The sequence below is a fragment of the Rattus rattus genome, chromosome 5, assembly GCF_011064425.1.
Source record: "Rattus rattus isolate New Zealand chromosome 5, Rrattus_CSIRO_v1, whole genome shotgun sequence".
NCBI lineage: Eukaryota > Metazoa > Chordata > Mammalia > Rodentia > Muridae > Rattus > Rattus rattus.
Genome location: NC_046158.1, coordinates 27,623,968 through 27,638,301, shown reverse-complemented (window position 1 = coordinate 27,638,301; position 14,334 = coordinate 27,623,968). Strand labels below are relative to the sequence as shown.

The 14,334-nt window shown below is 45.7% G+C and overlaps 1 protein-coding gene across 1 annotated transcript in view; it reads right to left on the bottom strand.

Annotated features, from left to right (window-relative positions):
• Positions 1-4,735: 4,735 nt before the first annotated feature.
• Positions 4,736-14,334, bottom strand: part of Kif5c (kinesin family member 5C) — a 149,573-nt gene continuing 139,974 nt past the window's right edge. The window contains exon 26 of the mRNA XM_032903267.1: positions 4,736-7,098. The gene's annotated coding sequence lies outside the window, so the exon portion shown is untranslated. The remainder of the gene's footprint in view (positions 7,099-14,334) is intronic.

Genomic DNA, 14,334 nt, shown 5'->3' with positions numbered 1-14,334 from the left:
CTCTCATATCCATGGGGACAATGAAACCACTGCCCAGTACTGCTGGACTTTCTTCAGGAGCCTGCTGAGGTAGGGCAAGCATGTGTTGGTTCTGACTTAATATATGTTATATACTTTAAATGCAAAGATCATTGTCTTGAAGAGAAAACGTATGCATAATGTCAAATTTTTACAGACAACGCGGTCAGCAAGTCATGACAAGGGTTGATGCACGACTCAGTATGTTACGTATGGAGGAGATTCTGCCAGGCACCCTTGCATCCCCTTCTGTATTACCCCCAAGTCTTTCCCTGACTGGCTGAAGAAGTGATTCAAACTATGAGGTCATCTTCAGTCCAATGAAAAGTTACCAAAGTATGCAATTTCGTATATATTCTTAAATAAAAGGTTTCTGAGGTCAGTCCCTGGCTATTGATCTATGGGACACCCATATAGACCATCGTTATGTTGAGAGGTGGTATGACTAGCTGTTGAGCACACAGGCCTTGGAACCCGATTTTAAATCTCCACCCCTTGCCAGCTGTGAGAACTTGGACAAGCTATTTAACCTCTCTGTGCCCTTTCCTCACCTGTGAAAGGAAGATAACAGTGCCTACCTCATGGGGTTATTAGGAGGATTAGGTGGATTAATACATGTAAAGCACTTAAAATAGTGTCTGGCCCACAGCCAGAATGCTATTGTAAATTCATCGACTGCTTACTGTGGCTTTCTGGGTATTTTAAGTTCCTGATGCTGTCACATGCCATCTAAAACTAGTTCAGAGATTTCCCTAATCTACACGTTCTGTAGGAATAACATTTCACTATGTGTAAGTCTTCATAATAGCTGTATTATGAAAACCTCTTACAGTTCCCTCATGGATATGATGAAGGGTTGGGAAGTGCTAGGCTACCTGGGACTTGAAGATGAAATAAAAGCTCACCCTTCACAAGGGAAGCAGAACCAATGCAGAACCCAGTCTTTGCCATTCAAGTAAGAAAAGGCCTCGAACAGCGGTTCCGAGCCCAACTAACCACACAGGAATTGTTTTCTTTGTAGTTTGAAGAACCACCAAATGCCAAGGAGAAAGTACCAATCCCACAGCTCGAGCCTCCTGTCGGGGACCCCACACTGTCATCTCGGGTGTCAGAGCAGTGCCTCCTCCTACTTCTGTTCAGTGTAGTATGGCCCTAAGACACATTACAAGACACGGCTGTCACAAACGTCAGAATTACACCTGACAGTGTCACCAATGCCGCACCGTTCGTGTTGCCAGTGACTGCCTTGACAAAAACCTCTTTAGTTCACTTTGCTCTGAAGATGTTTCGGCTCAGAGGTTCTGAGAGAAGCTTAGGGATATCTTGGAGCCAGGGATAGAAGACCTGGAGAAAGACCCCCGCCCAGGGACTGCCGTGGGAGCCCCACTGAAGAGCAGAGCTGTTCCTGACCTGTGGGATCATCTTGCTAACACTGGGATGTGCTTGGTGATCTGCTTCTTTCAGAAGACCTCTTCCCATCTTAAACAAACAAGGGTGATGTTAACCGCATACATCGCTTTCGAAAATGTCCTATCTGGATAGTGCGTCTCCTGAGTTGTGTGGAGAATAATTTCTAGACAGGTGGAGAGACATACAAGCACAGAATTTGTGTTGCCCACAATTACCCTTATTGGGCATTCATTCAGCATTCCCCTTTCCCACTTAGGAATTCTTTTAGTCATTTTATTATCCTGTGTGGGTATTTTTCCTGCACGTATGATGAGCCATGCACTCACAGTGCCCTCAGAGGCCAGAAGAGGGCATCAGATCCTTTGGGACTAGAGTTAGGAAGGGTTGTGAGCCACCAATGTGTAACTGAACCCAGTCATCTGGAAGGGTACTCTTATTAAACACTGAGCCTTTACTCCAGCCCCACCTTTTCCATTTTTAATTGATTAAAGCAGAGAGGCTCATTGTCTGGTTCCCATGCACCACTGACAACAGCAACAAAGCCCAGAGAACAAAGATGTTTTACACATGCAATTCCAGTCACAGGAGGCAAGGAGTTTGTTTAAAAAAATACGATTAAGCGAATAATCCAGGGTCCTATCATTGGTTATTCTTTAAGGACCTCTGACTCTAGTCCCATCTCATGAGACTTCAGATTTGTGCTTTAAAACTTAGAACCAAGGGGTTGGGGATTTAGCTCAGTGGTAGAGCGCTTGCCTAGCAAGCGCAAGGCCCTGGGTTCGGTCCCCAGCTCCAGGAAAAAAAAAAAAAACTTAGAACCAACCCACAGCAGGAACCCACACGGCCCCATCATTCGCAGACAATTCCAGGAGGCCTTCAGCATAGACAGGACTCTTGTTTTCTCAGATGCAGGACCACAGTGCTCCATGCCTGCAGTGAGAGGGGGTGCCTTTCTCAGGCAGGAAGAAGTCCCAACACTCACCTGCTTCCTGTTGTGAGCTTTGGCTTGATGTTGCCCTTTGAATCTTTTCTGTTTTGTTTTTCAAGATGGGATTTCTCACTGTGGCCCTGGAATTCACTCTGTAGATCAGGTTGGCCTCAAACTCACAGAGATCCACCAGCCTCTGCCCCTGAGAACTGGGATTGTGTGCTATCATCACAGCACCACTGAAATCTTAAACATTCCCTACAGGTGCATGTTTTGAGCACTCAGGGCTCCAGCGTTTAGTGTCGTTTCAAAGGCTGTGAAGCCCAGGTAAGCAGAGCAGGGTGCGTAAGGATTATACTGGTCTGGGGTTCCAGCCTTCTCTTTCTGTTTCCTGCTAACCACGATGTTGGCAGGTGCTCTCACCGCCACGGCGAAGCCTCTTAGCCATGCTTTCTCCTAGCGTAGTAGAGACACTATGAAACCATGAGCCAAAATAGAAATACTTCCTCCATGACTTCTGTCATTCTGATGAGAAAAGACACCTAGAAATCAATACCTATTTTTTTTTTAAAGATAAAAAATAGAATTATTTAGTTTTACTATGAAAGCAGTTTTTTGTTTGTTTGGTTGGTTTGGTTTTTTTCAAGACAGGATTTCTCTATGTAGCCTTGGCTGTCCTGGAACTCACTCTGTACTTTGGGCTGGCTTCAAACTCGGAGATCAGCCTACTCTGACTCCCGAGTGCTGGGCTGGGATTAAAGGTGTGCACCACCACTGCCAGGCGAGAAAACAAATTTAAGCAGATACCAAGAGGGGAAAAATACTCAACAACAAAAGCCAACAATGAAAAAGAGCAAAGCCTTGACTTGGGTGGTACACATTGGAGAGGCTTCTCGCAAAGGATGGTTCACTCCAACACACACCCTGACTTCATGCCAGACGCCCTGCTGAGACTCAAATAAGGACACCAGAGCAGTCAAAGTTTAACTCAGTTTTATTGTCCAGTTTTGAGTATTTTCAAATTATACAACATGCAGTCTGCCAGAGTATCCGTACATCTTCATTTTAGAACCTAGGAGATAACCAAAGTTTTTCAAGGGCCAGGGAGGGTTACTTCCAGATTTTGGGGGGCATTTCTATCTCACAGGATAGCTATTTAAATACATACTGCCGTTCTCCCCATCAAACCACAGAAACAAGTTTGTCCACAATTTTTCTTAATGAAATCTACTGTACAGAAGTAAAAGCCCAGAAAACGCACATCTGCAGTACACACGACACTTTACAAACTAGACAGACAGAATTCTACAGAAAGCCCTAGTCCCCTTTTATCTGCACACATGGGAAGTGTTTAAAATTGATACACAATTCTCAGTAAATAAGCAGACTTCACAGACCAGTGTTTCCTTTGGCAGTTATCTGGTCCTCACTCAGTAGTTGTTTAAAAATTCGAAATCAGGTTAGGAAGCAGTTTTAAACAATGACGGTTCTTTAGCTTGCCCAAGGTAGTCAGAATGGGACAATGAAGTGAACTCTGTCCAGTGACTAACTTCTGCTAATGACAAACTTCCCCAACGTCTTCTACCTAGAGTCCCAATGGCGCCTGTCCCACGAAGGAAGGGAGTAACTGAAGCTTTATGCTCCTTTAGCTGTCCTTCTAGGAAGGTGAGGCTGACAAGAACCCCATCCCCCCCAGCTCTCCTGAAGCCTTGGAGAGTACTGAGACGAAATATCATGTCTCTATATGGACTTGAAGACTTCAAGGTGTCACTGGATCTACATTCTAGACAAACATTTTTAGCCCTTCATTTATTCCAACATTTCTATGAATTCTTTTTTTTTTTTTTTTTTGGAACTGGGGACCGAACCCAGGGCCTTGCGCTTGCTACGCAAGCGCTCTACCACTGAGCTAAATCCCCAACCCCTATGAATTCTTCACCATGCGATTCTCTATCTTCTAAAAGGTTTAACACCTCTTACTGTTCTGCCTGCCATCCACTGAAGCAAACTGCTCATCACTGTGCAGAGATGTGACCTCCATATAAGGTTCTCTAAGGACTGATCAAATGCAGTCGGTGTTATAACCCCCAAACATAACTGCTATCTTCAGTAATCAGTACCTCACCGGCTGCCAGGCAGAGGTTTTGTCTACACCATCAGGCTGCTCTCCTACAGCACCTCAGAGTAAACATTCAAGAAGTAGGCATGAGATAGCAAATTATTCAGAGGCAAGTACACATTGGCATACATTCCAGCAATGGGCAGAGTGTGACCGGAATGGAACCATCCACTTGGCCGTTCAGAAGTGGGATTTTTACAGTTAGAGTGCAAGATGTAATAGTCTGTCAACAATGAAAACTTTATAAACATGGTCTTTTAAAAGAGAGGCCTGAGAGCACACTGCTCTGATAAAGGAATTAATAGTCAAAGCGAGATTAAGGTATTGCTTAAATAAACCACATAATCTGTTCCAATGGTGTGCCTAGCTTTTAGTCACAGTGTGAGAAAATTAGATTAGAGGTCTTATAAAGAAGGGCGCTAGATGAACTGACTGGCTGATCAGCAACTAGCAGAATTATCTCTACAAGACATCAAAGCCAACCTTCTCTGTGAATAAAAGGACAGTGAATTTGGTAAGGCCCTTGTAGAGATCAAGTAATGTGAACTACAAATGAATGCTGCCTTTTAAAACTTGAAAGTGCCCACAAATTCTTCAGAAGTAGAAAGTGAGAACCTAGGGGGAAATTGCTTTAGAAGAATCTAAAATAATCCATCTTATAATGGCTACTAATGAAAGCCAAGACTACCACATTCCTGACCTGTACCCAACTTCCAAACACAAAGTAGCACAGTTGTCTAAAAGACAACAGCGGGCCCTAGAGACAAGGAGCATTCCCTTGGTGGTCCTCTTAAGGCCAACATTTCAGCTTCCAAGTCGGAGGCCAACATAGGCCGTAAGCTGCTAATCTGGCATCGCTCAGTCCTGATGAGGCTTGCAAACTTGCTGCCCCACAAAGGACCTTTCCATCAGGCTCCAGATAGCAGCCAGCCAGTTATGTTGAGCAGACAGTGGTGACAACATGAAACAAGGCAAACACAGGTTAAACAAATGCAAAATCATCTTTGTAAAATAAATACTTCAATAGAAGTTATCTTCTTTTTATGCCTAGTTAAAAACAAAACCCCGTTATAAAGGGCAACATCTAACAAATAAATTAAGTCAAATCAGCGTTAGGAAAAATCTATACAGAAGAACCTGGAAGGTAATAAACATAACCCTCAACATTTTACACACGAGAGTGCAGAAGCACACACATTAAGTACATTAACTTTTTCTACCCCCACCCTCACAGCCATGGGAAAGCCTAGAGTCTCCCCTTACACTAGGGGTACCAGCTTCAGAAGACAGTGTGAACGCACACTTCTGGGGCACACCTGATGACGATGTGGGTGATTTCTGAGATGGATGGGATGTTACTAGCTAAACCGCAATCGGTGGAAACAAATAGCAGCTCATAGTATGGACTTCCTTAGTGTCTCTCGAGACGCTACTACTTGGCAATTGATCCTTTCAGTACGCCCAACGGGACGTAAGTCTCCACTAGATTCATGGATCTGAATAAAGCGATAATTAAATATACAAAAAATTTCCAAAACCCCCCAAAAAAAACCCCAATCCTATCGCACTGATTTTTCTGCCCCCTAACTGTGTCTCAAAGAAGAAGAAGCCTATTTGGTGCCAAAGAAAGAATTTAAATCAGCAGTTTGCAATGACAGGTTACAATAAAAACAGACAGGCATAAATCTCATCAATGACTTCTCCCGAGGGAATTCTTTCCAACTACAGTATGGACGCTGGATCTCTAGGAATATCTCCTCAAGCGTGCGATGGTTTGTTTGCCAGAGAAAGAGGCTAGCCCAAGGCAGGTTCCAGGGGATCCGGAGGAAGCTGTAAGCAGGGGAGGCAGCCCCATCTCCACTCTCCCAAGTCTGCAGCCTTTCCAACACTTGTACAGGAGTGGTGTTCAAACAACTGGGCCGGCCAGGACTAGTCACTGCAGGTTCACCAGCAAGCATCGTGGAGGTGAATTCTATGACTCTTCACACGTTCATAGATGTGTCTGAATGAGCAAGTTCTACACTGCTATCGTCAAACTGTCTTTCTGCCTTGAAGAAATCTGCTTTGCACTTTAACAGGTGCCATACTAAAAGGTCTATTTTACAGATCCAAAGATATGACCAGGATATTTAAAATGCTCTCTGGGGTTGGTTTTGGAAAAGTGTTCAGAATGAAAATTTTGAACCCTATAGCAGCACTTTTTTTTTGTTCCCTAAAAATATAAAGTGATGTGTTTATTTTACAGGAAACCGGACAGTCGAGGCAGAGCATGGTCACTGGTTCCACAGCACTTGGTTGTCCCTCTGGGATGGCACAGTAGGGCATTCCATTCCAATGGGCCAGTGCACTGCAGGGGCCTCCAGAGACCACGCAACCCCGGAGGCTGAGAAGTGGCAACGTCTGAGCAGGAAGTGGGTATTGCGTAACCACCTCCTTCCAACTTCTTAGGAGAAGGATCCAAGCACGTATCTGTGCACACAAATTCTACACAGCGCAAACACCTGAATCTGGTGTACTACAGACGGCTGGGCAAGCAAGTGTAAAAAGAAACGGAAACTGTATAGGAGGGAAATAAAGGAACTGGTGACTAATGTAGTCCTTTTCATGCTACGTGGAGTCATATCTGTTGAGAGAGAGTGAAAGAGAGAACACCGTAGTTAGCGATCAGCAGACTCGTTCCTCAGACTTTTGTTTCAGTCTAGGCATTTTGAGCAGAGCTGTCAAATACAATCCGAGCCACTTACTTTATTCTTCCAGTATCTGCGTTAAAAAGTAAAGCTGAAAGGAAACACCCATCTCAACGATACGTTTATGAAATCCAGTATTAAAATTTGACTTCAATATGTACGTATGCAGCTATTTTTCACTACAGTGTTGCCACTGAGGGATGTGCGCCTACCCCACCCCACAGTGAGTGTGCTCAGCCTGGGGTCTACTGCTCGCCATTGGTGCTTCTCGGCTGAGATGTGGCTAACGCAGTGGACACAGAGATTCCTACATCCTGGATCTAAGTGTTTTGTCCTGACACACTCAACGTATTCTCTCCCCAAAGTCAGTACGTTCTGAATCTGTGTGCAATCACAGTAGCACAAAGGGCTTCCTGTCCCAAGGGACAATCAGACATCGCTCATTAACCAGTGCACGCATCGCCAGGCAGGTCAGACATGGTCCTGACCAGGCATTCTACAAAGAGAGAGTTGATTGGAAAGTGGGTTTCACACCAACGGAGTCATGAAGGTTTCAGAATAACACCCCCTTCCAGTTTACTCTGCCTCTCGGTAGAGGTCTATCCTTCTGACCTTGAACAGGTTCCCAGAATGGAAGTCTTTGACCTTTCTAGACTAGAAACTAGCCCTGAGTCATCTTCTGTTAACTCTTGTAAGCTTGACACTCAGAACATTGCAAAAGCGTCAACCCCTGCCAGCATGGAGGGGCCCTGACCCATCTGTGATTTCCCATCTGCCCTGTGGATTTCCAGCAGAGGTCACGGTACCCTCAGGCTGAAGAGGTGGGAAGGAACCCATTGGGCAAGTACAGTCTCGTCCTCTGAAGTGGCACAACAGGAAATATGCTGGAGCCAAAGAAAAACCCATCTGCTCCCCTGAGTTTGAACAGGACTCCATAACCTGACGCACTACTTCCTGTTTACTCCAGCCTTCTGTCCACCTGCATGGTCTCACAGCCCTGCCACAATACTTTCTCCATGTTGTTTCTCTACAACCTCCTAATAGTGCAAGCAGCACCACATATTTTGCGTAAATAAACACAACATAAATTATACGTGAATGTAAAAAAGGAAAGAGGAACATGGAACGGAAGAGAAGAGGCAGGTGAGGGACAGTTCGTGCTTTCTAAGAACAGCCATTCCTCCTGGACCCACACAGTAAATATGCAGTTATCTCATTCTGTCATTTCCCATGCTTACAACCTTCCCTGATTAAAGGGAACATAAGCAGCCTTTGATGATAATCTTGTCATTTCTAGAAGTTACAGAGAGATAAAACAATTAATAGGAAGGAGGGGTTTCCTTGGGCCTTTCTTGGGAGTCCATGCTTCCTGTTGAGTGTAGAATGATGGAGTCACTTTCAATCCACTTTGAGCTGAAAACCAACAGGAAGGCATTTGAAGCGGCACTGATATCCTCCTTCACCTAAGGGTTTGTTCCCACACCTTATCCCCTGGGCAGAAGTGTGCCTGCAGGCAGGGAGGTGCTGGCTGCATACCTTACATTATGGCTGCAGCAATGACTACAGGCAACTCATGTTGACACAGGAGCATTTAGCACACAAATGCCGTGGCCTCAATAACTCCAGCAGACCATGAAGTGAGGAGATTTCCACGAGAAAGATGGTATTCAACTTCCCCAAGATGGTATTCAACTTCCCCACTGCCCCCAGTACAAGTTCCAGCATGACTGGGCTGACAGCTTGAAAGAAATAGGGGCCACAAAGGAGGCTACTTTAGTGACTTCAGGGGCTGTGAGAGGTGGATTGTGACAGGCCGCTGAATGAAAAGGCAGAAGCCGAGATGGGGCTCTTCCTTCCCTACAATGAAGTGTTCTCCCCCTCTCCTCCCATTTTCAGATTGTTTGGGGTCAGTTAGAATATATCTATCCAGCCTCCTCCTACCCGGATGTCCATCTCCTTTGATGAATGCACCAGAGAAAATGGAAGGAAATGGGAAATGTTGAAGGTTAAAAAAAAAAAAAAACCACCCACCCATACTCCCCTGTTTCTATCCCAGAAGGCCAGGGAATCTGAGAGCTTAACATCTGCTTCCACAGACCTTCTCTCCAGGCCTGTAGAAAAGAGGCTCAGTCACCCAACAGCGGCAAGGGATCAGACCAAGGGACCGGGCAGTGGACTGATCCAAGGCTCTGCCAACATGAGGCCGCAGATCAGAGGGGGAACGTGTGGCCAGATTTAGGAGGAAATAAAATCACCCTGCTTTAGAAAGGGTGCAGAAGGCTGAAGAAAGCGGCAATTATACACATAAGGGTTTGCAAGAAGTATTTAGACTCCAGCCCTCAGCTTTGGCTTTTGAAATTGCTTGCAGTAGATTTAAGCTTAATCCAAATGGTACATAGTTTTATCTTTCCCTTTGCTTTTCTACAGTCCAATCCCCATTTATAAGAATTGCCAGTTGCCTTCTTTGCTTATCGAGGTGATGCAATCTGCCACGAAGGAACCGTTCCGCATTTTTGACTAGGAGAAATGCATAACCCAGACTACTGAAGCAAGGTCTTCCTGGTGCCACAGAGTCTCCTTCCGAGTTCTGGGTGGCAATCTCCAGGCCACCAGCACTGCCCACCTCAGGTCCCTCTGTCCTGGTGCCTACAGACACAGTACTTTTCTTAGACCCTAGCCTCACAACTACTGTAAGATTAGTACTGTTGAATTTTTGCTAACTTCTTGTCGGGGTTTTCTTCAACTCCTTCCATATTGTCTTATCAGACCCTACATAAGGACCCTTGTGTGACAGCCAAGAAATCTTCTCTGACGTGACAAGGACGGCTGCTCTCTCCATGTATTCCAGCCAAGGCCATGCAGAGAAACAGACGCAGAGGCAGCTCGGAGAAGTAGCCCCTATCCATTTAAGCAGACAAGGGGGTCTACGAAAATGTAAAGTGATGCCAATTAGCTAAGGGTTTTAAAAAAAAACTAATCTTTCCTTAAAAATGCCATTTATGCCTGAACTCATATGCCCACACCCACACAAAGACACACAAATACATAATTGAGTTCAATTCCAACACCCACATAAGTCAGTTCATTCCCTTCTGTAATTCTTAAGTACTCCTCTGGCCTCTGGAGGGATGTGTAGTCATGAGTACATTCCCACATGTAGACATACACAAAAATTAAAAATAAAACCTTTTTTTAAAGAAAAAGTCACTTATGGTAATTTATTTAAATGAATCACTCATTTAGTTTTAAAAGTTTATATGGTACATATGACAAATAGATACCAAAGTCCTCTGATGTCACTGATCCTCTTTACGGATACACAGGGTACCTAAAGTCGAAACTTGAAGAACAGTCACACAGAAGCTCCAAGTTCCTGGTCTCAGGCCCACCATCATTTGGCCCTTCTCTGTGGACGCAGAATAAGCAGCCCTGGCTAGGTGGTATGAGCATATGCAGAAACAGCACTCACAGAAATGGGAACAGAGGCTGCTTCTGCTAACAACCCCTGACTTTGCCGTGGGCCCATGGGGGAACTGGAAAGCCGGATGAAAACATGGCATCCGGGTCTTCTGTGCCTTCCTGCTTTCTTTTGGGTCCTCCACATACCTCTTCAGTTTGGCACGTTAGCTGCTCACAGAGCTCGGTCTAATCTAACTCATCCCCTTTCAAGGCTAAAGGAACAGTGATGTCATTATCCTAATGGAGTTTCGAGAAGAGGAAAACCCTCACAATAATTCCCTTAACCCCTAACTTCCTACCCTGCAGCACTGTGACCCTGGACCCCTATTCCTATATGAAGGCAATTACCCACGAGGGTAAAGATGCCTGTGACCTGAAATAGAAGTAGCCATCTCCTGAGACACACTGGCCCCGCCAGCAATAAGGGCTTCTGCAGTCCTCCCTCCAGAACCAGAATGGAGACAAGTAGATAGCCAGACCACACTGGACCAGGACTGCCCAACTCTGCATACACCTCCTGCCTCCTGCCCCAGTTACAACTTATGCCAAGCACCCTGAGACAGACTTGGAGTCCACAGGACCCAATTTGTTCCCTTTCCTAATGTGGCAGCTCTGACTTTTACCGTTACCCATCTCTTTTGCCTGCTGTCCTGGGAAGGTGCCCCAGCCTAGGTTCCCAAGGCTGCCTGTGGAACCTGCACTTTTACCCTAAAAATCTGCGCTTTTTCTCTAGTCAGGAGACTTGCAAATGCCTGGTCTAGGCCCACACAGAGGCACAAAGACAAAGTGACTTGGCCACAGGGTAAGAACCAGTCTCAGACCAAAACGATCCAGCCCCACCTCGGTCAGTTAATCTGGTCATTGTTTCTGCCTGTAGTGGGCTCCTTGAATGAAGTTTGTTATCGTCTAGTTGCTAGCGGCTAGGATTTTGGATCAGCAATATCTGGTCTGGATCAGAGGTGGGCTGCACCTGTCTGGAGGATCCCTGCATGCCATCAGTCAGACTCAGTCAGTGTCACTGTCTCAAGGGTTAAGATGACAGTCGCGTTGGCCCACCCTCCATGCAGTGTGACCACATCTCTGCTGAAAACAGCTAGCAAGCATCTTGAGGAGACACAAGATGAGTTACTTGTGACTGAGTGTCACAACCAGGAAAGGGACACAGTGAGGGGTCACCCTAATAGCGGTGCGATTCGGGTGATTAAGACAAGAAGTCACAGATGAAAAAACAGGAGAGCCCGAGGCAGACAAGGGCGGAGTGAGTGAGCAGCCTCTTGGGAGCTCGGTGCACAGAAGACCTGAAAGGAAGGGCTCTGATGCCGGAGTAGCCAAGTGCTTAGAGAGGAAATTCCATTCTGCCTGGACGAAGGAAAGGAAGCGGTGGAGAAGTCAGGGGTTCTGAGGAGGTTGGAACGTCTTCTGATCAAAGGGAGACATGCCCATACCATAACTGGGCCAGAAGTTTATGGCTCCAGCTGCAAGTATGTGAAATGATGAAGGGTGTGGGCACTGGGAGCTGAGGAGACGCAGGAGAGGCCTGGGTTAGAAATACCGACTCCTCTCTCTGCTGCACAGCTGGAACCTCCCCTGCATGAGCCCAGCTTATGTCTCTGTGAGGAGACTGGAAAGCGGTGTGTGCATCCCACGGCTAGGGCTCCATGGGGGTGGAGCCAAGGTCCATACTGGAGCAGAGGTGCAGGGGCCTGGCAGCCCAGCAGTCAGGATTCCAGGCTGAGTCACGCGACTACTGACAGCAGACAGCAGTGAGCACGGGTAGAGCTTCATTACACGTCTACTCCCATCCAGTTACCCAGGAATTTAAAGGTGCGATTCACACCAATAATTCACGATTATTTATTTTATTCACACTAGAGAGAGATCCTGAGGAGGTAGGACCTAAACAGGACAGCTATCCTCCAATGATAGGGTAATGCCACATGGAGCAGAGACAGAGGGTCACAGCCCCGGTCACAGGCTCCCCCGGGGGCCAGGTTAACCAGGGGATCCTGTCAGGCAGTGGAAGGGGCTATCGGAACACTTTCCTTATGTCTTAAAACATGAACACAGAGCAGGAGAAAACACTTATTTGCTTCATTAAATATATGTGCCACGCACTAAACGAATACCTGTACAATCCCACCATGGCTTCTAAAATGGCATCAGACATTTTACCAATGGTTACATCCCCATACTCCGACTGCTTCATACTCAACTCGTCTCCAAGTTAGCCACTCAGCAGGAAAACGATGCAGTGCAGACACAAGAAGAGACGTGGCGTGAGTCTAACAAAGGAGTGTGACACCTTGGTCTGGTCAAGGCACGTGCAAGTGAGGGCACATCAGACATGCAGCAGCAGCACACGGCCACATTGCACTTTTCTGTTTATTTTCGATGAAAATTCAATTCAACTCTTATTAAATTATGATACGGTTAAGTGGTTTGAATTTCCGACTTGTGGTTTTGTTTTAATATAATTTTAAAATTTGTTTTGACTTTATGGCTGTGTTAAATATGTAAGAACAGGGAGTGTGTATTATTTTAAATTTATAAATATTTAAATATTATAATAAAATAAATTCAACCAATGTTGGGGACCTCTGAGAATTGTATTTCTTAGAAATATTCTTTTAGTTTTTATGTTGAAGAAAATGTAACAGTTAAACATAAGAGAAATAAATAGATATACCCCTCTATATATATATGTAGATAGATAAATATCCCCTACACACACACACACACACACACAGAGAGACACACACACACGGAGTGGGGGGCAGGGGATAGGGCACACATCATAGACAAATGTCCGGTTGCTAAGAAATGAAGATTCAGCAATGCCCTCACAGCGCCATCTGGTGGATACATTCGAACAAGTCCTCATTTGGGTTGCCCAAGCATTGTCAAGAAAAGGAGCTATCTCTAGGGCCCTCAGAACCAGAGAGCTGGATAAATATTTAACCGGGTATCTACACTCAGTGTGGAGCCTCAAACAAGCACTCCACACTGCCTGAGAGGACCATTTCACACCTTCTCTATTCTCAGAGACCTATGGCCCTTCTCCCCTCCTTCCCTGCTGATAATCTATGATTCTTATTTGCAAAATAAGAGGCCCAGTGCTCTGCCCACCCCAGCTAACTTCCTGCTGCACCTGCACCTCCACCCCTGCCCCTTAGCTGGATGGATACCGCGAGTTGATATTGGCATCTGTTTTTAAGAGAGAGGCAACTATCTCAATCAACATCCTTCACATCTCTGCCTTCCATCAAATGTAGCTCCCAGCTGCCAGCTCATTCTTCACCACCACTATCATCAGCACCAGCACCAGCACCAGCACCAGCGCCATTCACCATCCAGTTCCACACAAATTGCCTAAAGCAACCCAAGATCACCACCATCTGGCCTTCACCAACTACCCAGTCTCTATCTCCCTGTGACCTTACATACTCTTACTCAGGTTTTATTCTCATGTCACCTCCTTTTCATGACCTACTTGTCAGTTTCAGGCCAGGCTACCTGTCCCCACTTTCCACTCCTCTCTCTACCCTGTAAATTCTAAGACATCAGATCATAAACACAATCTGTGGGTCTTCACTCTTTAGGCCTCTAACTCTGGCCTCTGCTGAGCTTCAGACTCCTGCCCACCTGTTGTGGAGCCATTTCATTCAAATTTTAAAGCTTTATTCTTAGGATTATGGAAGTAAGCAACCCACAAG